General features: G+C 46.8%; 1 pseudogene; it reads left to right on the top strand.

Annotated features, from left to right (window-relative positions):
* The first annotated feature begins 3,016 nt into the window (after positions 1–3,016).
* Positions 3,017–3,122, top strand: LOC116983808 (annotated as a pseudogene).
* The last annotated feature ends 14,448 nt before the right edge of the window (positions 3,123–17,570 follow it).

Here is a 17,570-nt window from a genome sequence, read left to right as displayed (position 1 = left end):
CATATTTTCATTTTCAATCCAAATTAAGGGTACTCACAGTGCTGTAGACATTTGTTCAATGTCATTCAGAGCTCAGGATGACAGAGACTAATTGACAGAGCTCCATCTTACAGAGATTAATTGAGGCACACCACTTCCTGGTTTTATAGTCCGTCCCTCCCCCCTGCCGCCAACGGGGGCTGCAGAGAGAATGGGGAATTTTGTAAAAACATTAATATCTCTGTCATTTTTAATCGACGGGAAAAATCCTCGGCACACATGCGGCAGTGGGGGCTCTGAGCGAGGTGGCCAAAAATGACGGCCATAGGCCGTAGGGAAAGACAAATCAAAGCTTTCCCGGATGATCAATCAAGCAAGCAAAATAACTGGCAAAACTCAAAATCAATTATCAGTACTCCACACCCAGGCAGTTAAAAGGAAAGCCAACCTCATTACACAGGATCCCACCCACCCCCTGCACAAGTCCTTCCAACTTCTGCCATCAGGCCGCCGATATAAAGTCCCCCTATCCAAGAAAAACATCCACAAAAACTTATACATACCCATTGCATAAACAGCTTAAATAAAAAATGAACAAGGGACAAATTAACCCTGACGCACTGTCACTTTACACGTATCCACAACTTTTATCTTGTCTATTTTTACAGTTTTTAATCTTTATGCTTGCTTTTAAGATCTATACACACTGTGTGTGCTCGCAGAAATCTGTGTTGTATGACTGCTTATCAGTACGTTGTCCTGTCTGTATGTTGAGCCACATCAAAGAAGATTTTCTGTTACGACAGACAATAAAGTTTTCTGAATCTGAATCTGAATCTGAACCTCACTACCAGCGCACGCTGCCCCCGGGACGGTTGCTATGGAGAGGAGACGGTTACCCACCTCTTTGCAGAGTGTGGATTTGCAAAAAGAGTCTGGAGCAGTATGCAGGGGTCCCTGGAACGATTTATCCCAAACAGCTCTGTCACAGAGGACTCTGTGATTTACGGACTGTTCCCAGGGACACATTCAGAGACTGACATCGAGTGCTGCTGGAGGGTCATCAACTCGGTGAAAGATGCTCTTTGGTCTGCCCGAGCGTTGCTCACCACCCAGCAGAGCGAGATGTCCGTCAGGGAATGTTGCCGACTGGCCCGCTGCAGACTGCAGGAGTACGTGCTAAGGGACTCGCTGAAGCTTGGTGCAGCCAACGCCAAGGCTCGGTGGGGGAGGACCACAGTCTAGGGTCCTTCCGCTGCTGGACATGGGGGGCACGATATGGAGGAGACGCCCCTCAAAATAAGGGAAGGGATCCCACGCCAGGGGGCCACATGAATGGCAAGGGTGGGGGATAAATTTGTGAAATTTGAGCAATGTATGTAGACTGTATTGAATAATTTGTACAGCCTCCGAAAATGTCGGATGAATTTTTTTTGCCCAGTTTATGTATTGTATATATTTATTACCTGAATAAAGTCTATTTTAAAATTTAAAAAAAGGCAGACTGCAGGAGTACGTGCTGAGGGACGCACTGAAGCTCGGTGCAGCCAACACCAAGGCAGGGTGGGGGAGGACCACAGTCTAGGTTCCTTCCGCAATTGGTCATGGGGGGCAGGGTGTGGTGGAGATTGCACGGTTCACGCTTCAAAAGATCCATCATTGTACCTGTACCAAAGAATGCCTCTCCAGCTTGTTTGAAATGCTTTGAGAGGCTGGTCAAGAATCACATCTGCGCCTTCCTCCCTCGCAACATGGACCCGCTACAGTTCGCATTCCGTCCGAACAGATCCACGGATGATGCAGTCTCCCAGGTCCTGCACACCGCTCTCTCTCACCTTGACAGCCAGAAGGGGGGCTACGTGAGGATGCTGTTCTTTGACTTCAGTTCAGCCTTCAATACGATAGTCCCCACCAGACTTGCTGAGAAGCTGCTGGAATTGGGGCTTAACACTCCCCTGTCTGCCTGGGTCCTGGATTTTCTCACTGCCAGGCCCCAGGTAGTCAAGATGGGAGGAAATACATCGAAGACCCTCACTCTGAACACAGGATCCCGCCAGGGTTGCATCCTCAGCCCCCTATTGTACTCCCTGTACACACATGACTGTGTGGCCAGGTTCAGCTCCAATACTATAATCAAGTTTGCTGATGACACTGTGCTGGTGGGCCTAATCTCAGACAACGATGAGAAGGCCTACCGGGAAGAGGTGGCTGATCTGGCACTCTGGTGTCAGGACAACAGCCTCCTCTTGAATGTCAAAAAAACTAAGGAGCTGATCGTGGACTTTAGGAAGGCATAATATCCGAGGGCGTATACGTCACTGGAGATAAATGGGGCTACTGTGGACAGGGCGAGCTACTTTAAGTACCTGGGAGTCCACATCACAGAGGATCTGGCATGGACATCACACGCTGCCGCACTAGTGAGTAAGGCAAGGTAGCGCCTTTACCACCTAGGCAGCTGAGGAAATTCAGTTTCTCCGAGGATCCTTCAGTGCTTCTACTCAGCGGCTGTGGAAAGCATCTTATCCAGCAACATCGCAATCTGGTTTGGGAATTGCTCTGTCCAGCACAAGAAAGCTCTGTAGAGAGTAGTGCTCTCAACCGAACGCACTATGGGAACTACACTCATCCCTCTGCAGGAACTATACATCAGAAGCTGCAGATCCAGAGCCAGCAACATTATGGGAGACCCACCCCAGCAACTGACGTTTCCAGCTGCTACGGTCAGGCAATAATCTCCGCTGTCATGCTGTGAAAACAGAAAGGATGAGACGGAGTTTCTTCCCACAGGCCATTAGGACTGTAAACTCTTATCTCACCAGGGACTAATTTACTGTTGTGTGTCTTTTTAAAATTGCTGGATTTTTTCTAATATGTAAATACTGATTCTGTTCTATTCTGTTCTGTTGTTTTTTGCACAATCCACAGGCATTGCCACTTTCATTTCACTGCACATCTCGTATGTGTATGTGACAAATAAACCTGACGACTTGATGTATTGTATATATTTATCACCTGAATAAAGTCTATTTTGAATTTTTTTAAAAGGCGGTTCTCCCAGGACGCCTGCGATGTCCCCAAATGTGGGATACTCGACTGCAAAATTTGTGGTAGTGGGGGGACTGCGTTCGCGCTCTCCCCTGATTTACAACTGAAAAATAGAGTTAATGCACACAAACACCATATATATTGGAGGATCACTGGTGTTGCGGTAGAATTGCTGCCTTACAGCGCCGCACACTTGGAGTAACACGGCCGTACAGGCAGCATCAGTATCTTTGGCAGCATCTCTGGAGAAAAGGAATGGGTGACGTTAAGGGTCAAAATCCTTCTTCAGACTGAGTTAAGGGCCTATCCCACGGGCGACATTTTCGGTAACAGCCTGGAAAGAGGTTGTCACGTCATGGTCGGGCGTGACGTGTGGACGCATATAGTGATGCGCGGTGTCTCTATATGTTCAAAACATATGTTCAAAATCCAGGGGCAACATTTGGGTGTCTCATCATGTCTTGCGCCCTGTCACACACTGACGTATGTTGTCCTGTGGGTGATGCCTGGTTAGGGTTGGGGTTGGGGTTAGGGACCACAGATGGGCTGAAAAATATTCTCCTTCAATGCATGGATTTTAAACGAATATATTAAAATTAATACAATAAAATCAATTGTGCAAATGAAAACTATGTCGGAGTCGTTCAGTTTTATCTATAGATGTATTGGTACACTTCCAGATTCAATCACTGTCTCCATAACTGTTCACAGGGATGGATTCAGTGAGTGTAGACTGAACACCCCTCCACCCGCCCTCATCCCTCCTTCTCAACTACACCCCTACCCTTCTCTCCTACCCTCTCCCCCATTCTTCCTCCCTTTTCCCCGCTCCACTTTTCCCCTTCTCCACTCCCCCCCTCCCCCCTCCCCTCACCTCTACCTCTCCCTCCCTTCTCCCATTCTCCAAACCCCTGTTTTAGTAACATTGACTATGGGATAAATGCAGACTTTGGGAACCAACCTCCCCCCCCCCCCCCCCCCCCCTCGCCTTGCTTCAAAATGGGTGGTGGGTATTTAGACTCAGCAGCCATGATGAGAGCTCGAACTTTTGAATACCCACCAGCTGTCCATGACGACAACGATCAGGTAGATGTGCCTGACGAGTCTATGCGTGACTGCGTTTTACTGCATAAATTCTGTGAACTATGTGACTTACCATCGAACCGCATTTTAGAAATAGCCAAATTCTTTGCGAGACACCAGCTTCCTTATGAGCCGGTAGAGAGATTTATTGGTGATTTTAAAATACATGGCTCAAAGGTGCCGATTCCAAACCATGACAAATGAACTGATAAGGGACAAACGTATCTGGGATGGCTGATCAGAAGCTCAGGACTGAGTTACTGCGGAATGCAGATTTAACCCTTCAGCAAGCAACACATGCCTGTCGAATATCTGAGTTTGTTGTTTCATTAAGCGAACAGCTTGACTCTGAGAAGACCATAAACCTGACGGGTTTCAACAGACTACAAACACCGACCGATAACAAGATTTATGACTGAACCCTCTCAATCGGCTAATTGGGTATTCGCCAATGAGCCCCCTCAGAGATGCCCTAATTATAACTACTTCCACAACAAGAGGCAAGCTGCACGTGACCCACAAAATATTCATTGACCCCAATATTGACCCAGTTGGCCGTGCACTTCACCGTGTGCCACACGCTATGAGAGACAGAATTGAGTCTGAACTAAAAAACATGGTATCCATGGGCATACTAGCCGAGATCAGTGAACCCACTGACTGGGTTTCCACCATGGTTGCCACCCTTAAGAAAGACAAAAATGAGCTCCGTGCATGCATCAACCCAAAAGATTAAAACGCTGCCATCAGGCGTCCACATTATCCTATGAGGACTGTTGAGGACGTCACTGCGCAGATCGGACGAGCAACAGTATTTTCCGTCCTCAACGCAAAAAGCTCGTTTTGGCAGATACCGCTAGATGACGAGTCATCAAACATGACCACATTTGCCACTCTGTTTGGCAGATTTAAATTTCTCAGAATGCCATTCGGCATTAACTTGGCTGGCAAAGTCTTCCAGAAAAACATGGAACTGCTGTTCCAGGGACTCCCATGTGCCATCATCGTAGATGATATCCTGGTTTATGGCAAAGACACAGCGGAGCATGACAACAACCTAAAGCTTATCATGGACCGGGCACGTCAGATCAACCTGAAATTCAACCCTAATAAGTGCAAGTTCAGGGTTCCAGAGGTCACCTATGTTGGACATTTTTTCACTCCTGATGGTCTCAAACCCCATCTGAAGAAGACTGCTGCCATCACAGAGATGCCAACCCCCACCGACGTGTTTAGCTTGTAGCGATTCCTGGGTATGGTGAACTATCTAGGAAAATTCATACCGAACCTCAGTGAACTGAGTTCGCCTCTGAGACAACTAACTCAGAAGGATACTGCCTGGTCCTGGTTTCAGAAACATCAACTAGCATTTGATTCTTTAAAATCGAGGCTGACCAGCGCTCCCACCTTGAAGTTTTTCGACCTGAGGCGCCCTGTCATAGTTACCAGCGATGCCTCATGATACGGGTTCGGCGCCACCTGCCTACAATCATCTGCCGATGGGATTTTACGTCCCGTCTTCTATGTCTCCCGCACCATGACGGACACCGAACAGCACTATGCACAAATCAAGAAAGAGTTGCCGGCTATGGTCTTTGCTTGTTATCCAAGGACTTTGTCTTTGGGAATGTTTTCACGGTTGAGACAGACCACCAACCACTTGTGACATCCTCAATGCACCTATACACGCAGCACCTGCATGACTGCAGCGTATGATGATGCAGCTCCAGCGATTTGACTTCAAAATTGCTTACAAAAAGGTTAACACATGTTCGTTGCTGACACTCTCTCTCGCGCACCACGGGCATCCCGTGAACGACACCCCTATGAACGGGACGAGTTTACGGTTCTCAGCATTGACTTTATTTCCACGGAACAATTGCGCCGTCTAGCTGAACACACAGCCGCCGACGGCACTCTCCAGCTACTCTCATCCATAATGAAGAGAAGCTGGCCAGACAGGCAATCCATCACACCGCTGGAGGTGCAGCCGTTCTTCTTAGTCCGCGATGAACTGGTAATACAGGATGGTGTCATAGTTAAAGGCCACAAAGTCGTGTTCCCTTCTTCACAATGTGACGAATACTACAAAGAAGAACACAGCGGCCACCCAGGCACCAATGCCATGTTGGCCCACGCACAGAACATGTTCTACAGGCCTGGCATGGCCAAGTACATACGGGACAGGACAGCCACCTGCCCCATCTGCAACAGACTGGCGCTGCACAAACAGAGACAGCTACAACAACCTCCACCAGAATTGCGCTGGACGTCGCTGGGGGCAAACATTTTTGCGTGGCACGGTAAACATTAGTCAGTACTGGTCGACTCCTATTCTAACTGGTTTGAACTTGATTTACTGCCTTCTATCACATCGGAGATGGTCATTCAAAAGCCACAGAAACACTTCTCCACATAGAAACATAGAAAATAGGTGCAGGACTAGGCCATTCGGCCCTTCGAGCCTGCACCGCCATTCAATATGATCATGGCTGATCATCCAACTCAGTATCCTGTACCTGCTTTCTCTCCATACCCCCTGATCCCTTTAGCCACAAGGGCCACATCTAACTCCCTCTTAAATATAGCCAATGAACTGTCCTCAACTACATTCTGTGGCAGAAAATTCCAGAGATTCACCACTCGCTGTGTGAAAAATGTTTTTCTCATCTCTGTCCTAAAAGATTTCCCCTTTATCCTTAAACTATGACCTCTTGTTCTGGACTTCCCCAACATCAGGAACAATCTTCCTGCATCTAACCTGTCCAACCCCTTAAGAATTTTGTAAGTTTCTATAAGATCCCCCATCAATCTTCTAAATTCTAGCGAGTACAAGCCGAGTCTCTCCAGTCTTTCTTCATATGAAAGTCCTGACATCCCAGAAATCAGTCTGGTGAACCTTCTCTGTACTCCATTTATGGCAAGAATGTCCTTCCTCAGATCAGGAGACCAAAACTGTCTGCAATACTCCAGGTGTGGTCTCACCAAGACCCTGTACAACTGCAGTAGAACCTCCCTACTCCTATACTCAAATCTTTTTGCTATGAATGTTAACATACCATTCGCTTTCTTCACAGCCTGCTGCACCTGCATGCCTACTTTCAATGACTGGTGTACTATGACACCCAGGTCTCGTTGCATCTCCCCTTTTCCTAATCAGCCACCATTCAGATAACAGTCCACTTTCCTGTTTTTGCCACCAAAGTGGATAACCTCAGATTTAATCCATTCAATTTACCTAACACCACTCAGTTCCTCCATCTCATTTGACCCCCGGTCCCATGCTATTTCCGGCAGATTATTTAAGTCTTCCTTAGTAAAGTCAGAACCAAAGTAGTTATTCAATTGGTCTGCCATGTCCTTGTTCCCCATGATCAATTCACCTGTTTCTGACTGCAAGGGACCTACATTTGTTTTAACTAATCTTTTTCTCTTCACATGTCTATAAAAACTTTTGCAGTCAGTTTTTATGTTCCCTGCCAGTTTTCTTTCATAATCTATTTTCCCTTTCCTAATTAAGCCCTTTGTCCTCCTCTGCTGAATTTCTCCAAGTCCTCCGGTAGGCTGCTTTTTCTGGCTAATTTGTATGCTTCATCTTTTGTTTTGATACTGTCCCTGATTTCCCTTGTTATCCACGGATGCACTACCTTCCCTGATTTATTCTTTTGCCAAACTGGAATGAACAATTGTTGTAGTTCATCCATGCAGCCTTTAAATGCCTTCCATTGCATGTCCACCGTCAACCCTTTAAGAATCAATTGCCAGTCTATCTTGGCCAATTCACGTCTCATACCCTCAAAGTTACCTTTCTTTAGGTTCAGAACCATTGTTTCTGAATTAACGATGTCACTCTCCATCCTAATGAAGAACTCAACCATATTATGGTCACTCTGGCCCAAGGGGCCACGCACAACAAGACTGCTAACTAACCCTTCCTCATTACTCAATACCCAGTCTAGAATAGCCTGCTCTCTCGTTGGTTCCTCTGCATGTTGGTTTAGAAAACTATCCCGCTTACATTCCAAGAAATCCTCTTCCTCAGCACCCCTGCCAATTTGATTCACCCAATCTATATGTAGATTGAATTCACCCATTATAATGGTTTTACCTTTGTTGCACGCATTTCTAATTTCCTGTTTGATGCCATCCCCAACTTCACCACTACTGTTAGGTGGCCTGTACATCACTCCCACTAGCGTTTTCTGCCCCTTAGTGTTTCGCAGCTCTACCCATATTGATTCTACATCCTCCAAGCTAATGTCCTTCCTTTTTATTGCGTTAATCTCCTCTCTAACCAGCAACACTACCCCACCTCCTTTTCCTTTCTGTCTATCCCTTCTGAATATTGAATATCCCTGGTTGTTTAGCTCCCAGCCTTGGTCACCCTAGAGTCATGTCTCCATGATCCCAACTATATCATAGTCATTAATAGCTATCTGCACATTCAACGCATCCACCTTATTACGAATGCTTCATGCATTGAGACACAAAGCCTTCAGGCTTGTTTTTACAACACTCTCCAGCGGACATTCGGCGCACCTGTCCGCTTGCAGACCGACAACGGAAGACAGTTTACCAGTCACGCCTTCAAACACTTTGCTAACTGATGGAATTTCCACCATGTCATGAGCAGCCCCGAATACCCACAAAGTAACGGGCTCGCTAAACGAGCAGTCAGAAGCGCAAAACAACTGATTGAACGTGCCCACCTAGCCAAGACAGATGTGTACCTCGACCTTTTAAACCTCAGAAACATCGCTAGAGACAGGGTCCTGGGCTCACCAGCCCAACGTCTGATGTCCTGAACAACGAGACCACCGATACCAAATGCCCCACAGAAGCTGGTGCCACAGGTGTTGAAGCCAGCTACGATCCAGAAGCGCATTCAGGAGAAACACAACATCCAGAAACGATCACATGACAAGTCAAACAAACCACTTAAATCACTACTACCGAGCCTAGTTTGCAGTATGTGGGAGGTCAAGGACACTGCTGGTGCCTCTGGCTGCTACAAATGTGAGAAGTGCATCCAGGTAGAGCTCCTGAAGGACCGTGTTGGGGAACTGGAGAAGCAAGTGGATGACCTCCGGTTCGTCCGCGAAACGGAGTCGTTCCTCGACAAGTCCTACAGTAAGATTGTTACACCTAAGGTACTGGAAGAGAGAAGGTGGTAGACAGTGAGAAAGGGAGGGAAGCATGAAATGCCAATGTCCCCGGGTGTTGTACCTCTTGTGAACAGGTTCACCCACTTAGAAGCTGTCGGGACATAAGACGTGTTTACACTGAGCGGCGGACTGGCTTGCGATGCGAATAGGGCTGTTGAGCCCAAACCAAAAAGGCCTAAGGCAGGCAACGCCATTGTAGTGGGAGACTCCATTGTGAGAGGTACGGACAGGGGTTTCTGCGGCAACAGACGGGATGCGAGGATGGTGTGCTGCCTTCCTGGTGCCAGGATCCAGGCTGTCATGGACAGAGTGCTGAAAATCCTCAAGGGCGAAGGTGAACATCCGGAAGTGGTAGTGCATGTCGGCACAAACGATGTCGGAAAGAAGGGGATGAATATTCTGCAGCGTGACTTTAGAGAGCTCAGAAAAATGCTGAAAAGCAGGACCTCCAGGGTTGTTATCTGCGGTTTGCTTCCAGTTCCTCGTTCTGGCGAGAGCAGGAACAGGGAGATACGGGACCTGAACGTGTGGCTGAGGAACTGGTGCACGGGGCAGGGATTTAGATTCTTAGATCACTGGGATCTGTTTTGGGGTAAGGGGGAACTGTACAAAAGGGATGGATTGCATCTTAACAGGTGTGGGACCAGCATTCTGGCAGGCAGGTTTGCCACTGCTACACGGGTGGTTTTAAACTGAATAAGGGGGGTGGGGTGTCGAATGGGATAGTGGAGGATGGAGTTAAAGGGAAAGGGTTTCTTAAATGTGTGAGCGTAGAGACAGAGGGGTGTAAAATGAGGGTAGAAGCAATAGGTAGCAAGGTGAAAAGTAAAAGTGGCAGGTCGGCAAATCCAGTGCAAAAATCAAAAAGGGCCACTTTTCAGCAAAATTGTATAAGGGGTAGGAGTGTTGTAAAAACAAGCCTGAAGGCTTTGTGTCTCAATGCAAGGAGCATTCGTAATAAGGTGGATGAGTTGAATGTGCAGATAGCTATTAATGACTATGATATAGTTGGGATCACGGAGACATGGCTCCAGGGTGACCAAGGCTGGGAGCTGAACATCCAGGGATATTCAATATTCAGGGGGGATAGACAGAAAGGGAAAGGAGGTGGGGTAGCGTTGCTGGTTAGAGAGGAGATTAACGCAATTCAAAGGAAGGACATTAGCTTTGAGGATGTGGAATCGATATGGGTGGAGCTGCGAAACACTAAGGGGCAGAAAATGCTAGTGGGAGTTGTGTACAGGCCACCTAACAGTAGTAGTGGAGTTGGGGATGGCATCAAACAGGAAATTAGAAATGCGTGCAACAAAGGTAAAAGAGTTATAATGGGTGACTTCAATCTACATATAGATTGGGTGAATCAAATTGGCAAGGGTGCTGAGGAAGAGGATTTCTTGGAATGTATGCAGGATAGTTTTCTAAACCAACATGTAGAGGTACCAACGAGAGAGCAGGCTATTCTAGACTGGGTATTGAGTAATGAGGAAGGGTTAGTCAGCAGTCTTGTTGTGTGTGGCCCCTTGGGCAAGAGTGACCATAATATGGTTGAGTTCTTCATTAGGATGGAGAGTGACATCGTTAATTCAGAAACAAGGGTCCTGAACTTAAAGAAAGGTAACTTTGAGGGTATGAGACGTGAATTGGCCAAGATAGACTGGCGATTGATTTTTAATGGGTTGACGGTGGATATGCAATGGAAGGCATTTAAAGACTGCATGGATGAACGACAACAATTGTTCATCCCAGTTTGGCAAAAAAATAAATCAGGGAAGGAAGTGCATCCGTGGATAACAAGGGAAATCAGGGATAGTATCAAAACAAAAGATGAAGCGTACAAATTAGCCAGAAAAAGCAGCCTACCAGAGGACTGGGAGAAATTCAGTCCAGCAGAGGAGGACAAAGGGCTTATTTAGGAAAGGGGAAATAGATTATGAAAGAAAACTGGCAGGGAACATAAAAACTGACTGCAAAGGCTTTTATAGATATGTGAAGAGAAAAATATTAGTTAAAACAAATGTAGGTCCCTTGCAGTCAGAAACGGGTGAATTGATCATGGGGGACAAGGACATGGCAGACCAATTGAATAACTACTTTGGTTCTGTCTTCACTAAGGAAGACATAAATAATCTGCCGCAAATAGCAGGGGACCGGGGGTCAAATGAGATGGAGGAACTGAGTGAAATCCAGGTTAGCCGTGAAGTGGTGTTAGGTAAATTGAATGGATTAAAGGCCGATAAATCCCCAGGGCCAGATAGGCTGCATCCCAGAGTACTTAAGGAAGTAGCCCCAGAAATAGTGGATGCATTAGTGATAATTTTTCAAAACTCTTTAGATTCTGGAGTAGTTCCTGAGGATTGGAGGGTAGCTAATGTAACACCACTTTTTAAAAAGGGAGGGAGAGAGAAAACGGGAAATTACAGACTAGTTAGTCTAACGTCGGTAATGGGGAAACTGCTAGAATCAGTTATTAAAGATGGGATAGCAGCACATTTGGAAAGTGGTGAAATCAATGGACAAGTCAGCATGGATTTATGAAGGGTAAATCATGTCTGACGAATCTTATAGAATTTTTCGAGGATGTAACTAGTAGAGTGGATAAGGGAGAACCAGTGGATGTGTTATATCTGGACTTTCAGAAGGCTTTCGATAAGGTCCCACATAAGAGATTAGTATACAAACTTAAAGCACACGGTATTGGGGGTTCAGTATTGATGTGGATAGAGAACTGGCTGGCAGACAGGAAGCAAAGAGTAGGAGTAAAAGGGTCCTTTTCACAATGGCAGGCAGTGACTAGTGGGGTAACGCAAGGCTCAGTTCTGGGACCCCAGCTATTTATGATATATATTAATGATTTGGACGAGGGAATTGAATGCAACATCTCCAAGTTTGCGGATGACATGAAGCTGGGGGGCAGTGTTAGCTGTGAGGAGGATGCTAGGAGGCTGCAAGGTGACTTGGATAGGCTGGGTGAGTGGGCAAATGCATGGCAGATGCAGTATAATGTGGATAAATGTGAGGTTATCCACTTTGGTGGCAAAAACAGGAAAGTAGATTATTATCTGAATGGTGGCCGATTAGGAAAGCGGGAGATGCAACGAGACCTGGGTGTCATGGTACACCAGTCATTAAAAGTAGGCATGCAGGTGCAGCAGGCAGTGAAGAAGGCGAATGGTATGTTAGCATTCATAGCAAAAGGATTTGAGTATAGGAGCAGGGAGGTTCTACTACAGTTGTACAGGGTCTTGGTGAGACCACACCTGGAGTATTGCGTACAGTTTTGGTCTCCTAATCTGAGGATAGACATTCTTGCCATAGAGGGAGTACAGAGAAGGTTCACCAGACTGATTCCTGGGATGTCAGGACTTTCATATGAAGAAAGACTGGATAGGCTTGGTTTGTACTCACTAGAATTTAGAAGATTGAGGGGGGATCTTATAGAAACTTACAAAATTCTTAAGGGGTTGGACAGGCTAGATGCAGGAAGATTGTTCCCAATGTTGGGGAAGTCCAGAACAAGGGGTCACAGTTTAAGGATAAGGGGGAAATCCTTTAGGACCGAGATGAGGAAAATCTTTTTCACACAGAGAGTGGTGAATCTCTGGAATTCTCTCCCGCAGTAGGTAGTTGAGGCCAGTTCATTGGCTATATTTAAGAGGGAGTCAGATGTGGCCCTTGTGGCTAAAGGGATCAGGGGGTATGGAGAGAAGGCAGGTACAGGATACTGAGTTGGATGATCAGCCATGATCATATTGAATGGTGGTGCAGGCTCGAAGGGCCGAATGGCCTACTCCTGCACCTATTTTCTATGTTTCTAAGTTGTCCTTTGCAAACTACTGTGGGACATTCCCGTCTAGGTTGCGTTGTTGGCCAATCCAAAGAAACCCGATCCTACCTTGTTGACATCGATGGCGCCTTGTACCGACGGAGCCACCAATCCTTGCTGGCTGTGAAGGAACCACGTCCTCCACCAGGCGATCCTTTCGCTCCACCTCTACTGTTTCAGCCGTCTGCTGCCGTGGCCACCATTGGTTCTAGCAAGTCCCTTACTCCACCACGACCGGCGGCTGTGACTAACAATACTACCTCTCCCGCATGCTCCCCCTGTCAGTCACCACGATTGTCCCCTGCTGCTTTCTCACTTCCGGGTTTTCTGGCGAAGGGGAAGAGGGCTTGATCCATATGTGTTTGGGCGTATAAGTAGTCCGCCTGACACCTATGGCGAGTATGCTTGAATTCTAGCTGCATGTGTGTTTGACTATATTCGCTCTTTACAGGGAAGGATGTAGATTGGTTATTGCATGTGAACCAATCATAGTAGAATAGCATCACTAACCCCACCTTACTGTACGATTCATACTAACACCCACTTCCTACACTGGTCAGTCTTGGAAGCGGTAACGATGAACTAACAACTAATGACCTGCTGTACCGCTATAATATGGGTACTGATTAAAGATGATCTTGAACTCCAGATTGAGCAGTTTGCTTATTTACCCAACCCTTGGGCGCCGAAGTTTACAAGAGTTCACAACACACACTCAAGAAAATTCCATGAACATTACACAAACAAAGACCAACTGACTGTCAAATTAACTTTAACTCAATGTCTGCAGTATGCTATTTACACTTTTCTATATTGCACCTTTTATTATTGCACCTTAATAACATACCTCAAAATGTTACTACACTCTGGCACACTGTGAATATTTTATATAATGTGTATGTCCATTGTCTATCTTTATTGGTATATAGTCTGTCTGTGTTATAAATATTACTTGCATATTTGGAGTATGGGGAAACGCAATTTCAATCCTCTGTGTAACTACTTGTTGCATTATTTGAATTGACAATAAAGTTTACTTTGAACTTTGAACTTTCCCGGCAAGCATTCTCCGGCTTAACTTCCGGTGGCGTCATGGAGTATTAAGGCGCGGCATTGAGCTTCTCTCCTGCAAAAAATTGTAAAAAGCCGTTTTAAAGTCAGCACCGATTTCAAAAAAACTCACCGGAGCCGCCTGGTGTTATCATCAGAAGGTGACGTGAAAATCGGGGAGATTAATGGTAAAATTGGGAGTTTAAATGAGTAAAGATAATCGTTCAAGGGCGCCAGAGAAAAACACTATCAGTCTTCAGCTCGAGAAAGTATTGGATACTGCAAACGACAGAAGAAGGTTCAGAAGAAGAAGAATCTTACAGCCAAGGGTCTCTGCTTGAAATGGCGACAAAGGGAGACAAGAAAGAGAAGGAGGTAAAACAAATGCTTTTAGATATGACTGCTACAATCAACATTACAATGGAGAAGATGCAAAGTATGGAGTCTCATATGAAGAGTCTGGAGATTAATATGGATAGTAATAAGAAGAGCATGGAGAGTAGCATGGAGAGAATTTCTCAACAAATGGATAATACTTGCAGTGAGTTAAAAAAACTGAAAAAGCAGTATAAGGAATTTGATAAGAGATTAAAATCAGAGTGTGTCTGAATTGAAAATGATTACAACAAGAAATTTAAAGGTGTGAAGGATGATATCGGAAAGCTGGATGAGATAATGGAAGAGATGGAGAATGAGATAAAAGAGATTGTCACGGAAATAAAGAGTTTGAAACAATCACAGAAAACTGAAGAGGAAAAACTTGGAAGAATGACTGATAAATGTCTGGACTTGGAAGCAAGAGCTCGAAGACATAACCTGAGGATTCTCGGAGTAGAGGAAGGACGAGAGTGACATGAATCTCAAGCATGTACTTTCGTCACTGATTTACTCAAAGATGTCTTTGAACTGTCGGAAGAACCAAGAATAGACGTCGCTCACCGAGTTGGGTACGTTGCAAGAGGAACAAATAATTCAAGACAGATAATTGTGAAATTCCGTGACATCTCTTCAGTGGAATTTATATTGAAAAAGATTACTCACGGGAAGAAGCTGACATACCGTCGGGATAATGTGCGAATATTTCGCGATTACTCTCCCGAGGTATTCCGGAAAATGAGATTGTTTACACCGGCAAGACACACTTTGAGGGATGTCCTGGGAGTAAGATATGGAATTTACTTTCCGGGAAAAATGAAGGTATCTTATAACGGTGTTGAACGCTCAATTGCAGATCCCGGAAAAGCTCTAAAGTATGCAGAGGATATCGTTAAGAAAACACCGGGGAAAGCTGCCGACAAGGAAGAAGTTTGAACTTTTTAATTCTTATGACAGAGTATTGAACTGATTAAAATGGCCGAGCTACACAGACAATTATAAAGCTTATCTCACTGGAATGTGTTATTCAGAGAGCTTGGCTATGTTCAACCTTGGATGAAAAGCTCAAAGTTTAACCCCTTGGCACCTGCTTGTATGGTAGTTAACCCTTTGGTACCTGCTTGTATGATTGGTACGCTGGTATGGTAGTTATAGAATGGGATATTATGTAAGAATCCTGGGTGGATATATATGGGAAAGTTTAGATTAGATTAAGATTGGATAAGTTGGAAGGACATATATACTTATATAATCGTGTATATATAATCAGCAGAGGTCTCACCTTTGTCCCCCTCCGTCCCCATCTCAATGAGTTCCGCGCCCACCATGACTTGGAGCGCTTCTACCGGCGTCTCCGCCTCACAGCGCACTTCCATGGGAAGGAGTCCTCGCCCCCTAATGATGACTCCTTCTCCCGTCTCCAACGCACCCCCTCCTCGTGGAACCCCCCTCATAAAGTCCCGGCTCTGGAACTCTTCATTCAGAACTGCCGCCGCGACGTCAACCGCCTCAACTTCTCCACTCCCCTGTCTCACTCCAATCTTTCCCCCTCTGAACGCACTGCCATCGAATCACTCCGCAAAAACCCAGACTGGGTCATCAAACCAGCCGACAAGGGAGGTGCCGTGGTAGTCTGGCGCGCCGATCTCTACAAAGCTGAGGCCACGCGCCAACTCTCGGACACCTCCTCCTACTTACCCTTGGACCATGACCCCACTGACGAGCACCAGGCCACCATTTCTAGCACCATCACCGACTTCATCAATTCCCACGCCCTACCTGACCAAGCCTCCAAACTCATCGTTCCCCAGCCCCGCACGGCCCGTTTTTACCTTCTCCCCAAAATCCACAAACCCGGCTCTCCCGGCAGACCCATTGTCTCTGCGTGTTCGTGCCCCACCGAACTCATCTCCACATACCTTGACTCCATCCTATCCCCCTTGGTCAAATCCCTCCCCACCTATGTTCTAGACACTTCAGACACTCTCCGCCGCCTCCATGCATTCCACTCTCTGGGCCCTCACCCCCTCATCTTCACCATGGATGTCCGGTCACTCTACACCTCCATCCCCCACCAGGATGGCCTCAGAGCCCTCCGGTTCTTCCTCGACCAGAGGAGCAACCTATACCCAGCCACTGACATTCTCCTCCGCTTAGCGGAGTTGGTCCTCACCCTCAATAACTTTACATTTGACTCACCCATTTCCTCCAAACACAAGGCGTAGCTATGGGCACACGCATGGGCCCCAGCTACGCCTGACTCTTTGTCGGGCACGTTGAACAATCCTTGTTCGAGACGTACCAGGGCCCCATCCCCGACCTCTACCTCCGTTACATTGACGACTGCTTTGGTGCCACCTCCTGCACCCACACACAACTGACTGACTTCATCCACTTCACCACCAACTTCCATCCGGCACCCCAATACACCTGGACGATTTCCGACACTTCCCTACCATTCCTTGACCTCACCATCTCCATCGCAGGGGACAGACTCCTGACCGACATACATTACAAACCCACTGACTCACATGGCTATCTGGACTACACGTCTTCCCACCCTGCCCCCTGTAAAGACTCCATCCCCTACTCCCAATTCCTCTGCCTACGCCGCATCTGTTCCCAGGATGAGACATTTCATACCAGGGCATCGGAAATGTCCTCGTTCTTCAGGGAACGGGGATTCCCCTCCGCCACCATAGATGAGGCTCACACCAGGGTCTCATCCATACCCCGTAACACTGCTCTCTCTCCCCATCCTCGCACACGCAACAAGGGCAGAGTCCCTCTGGTCCTCACCTTTCACCCCACCAGCCGGCAAATACAACACATAATCCTCCGCCATTTCCGCCACCTCCAACGTGACCCCACCACTCGCCACATCTTCCCATCTCCCCCCATGTCTGCCTTCCGCAAAGACCGCTCCCTCCGCAACTCCCTCGTCAATTCTTCCCTTCCCTCCCGCACCACCCCCTCCCCGGGCACTTTCCGTTGCAACCGCAAGAAATGCAACACCTGTCCCTTCACCTCCCCCCTCGACTCCATTC

This window comes from Amblyraja radiata, chromosome 1 (genome assembly GCF_010909765.2).
Source record: "Amblyraja radiata isolate CabotCenter1 chromosome 1, sAmbRad1.1.pri, whole genome shotgun sequence".
NCBI lineage: Eukaryota > Metazoa > Chordata > Chondrichthyes > Rajiformes > Rajidae > Amblyraja > Amblyraja radiata.
This window is presented reverse-complemented; position numbering and strand designations above follow the sequence as displayed.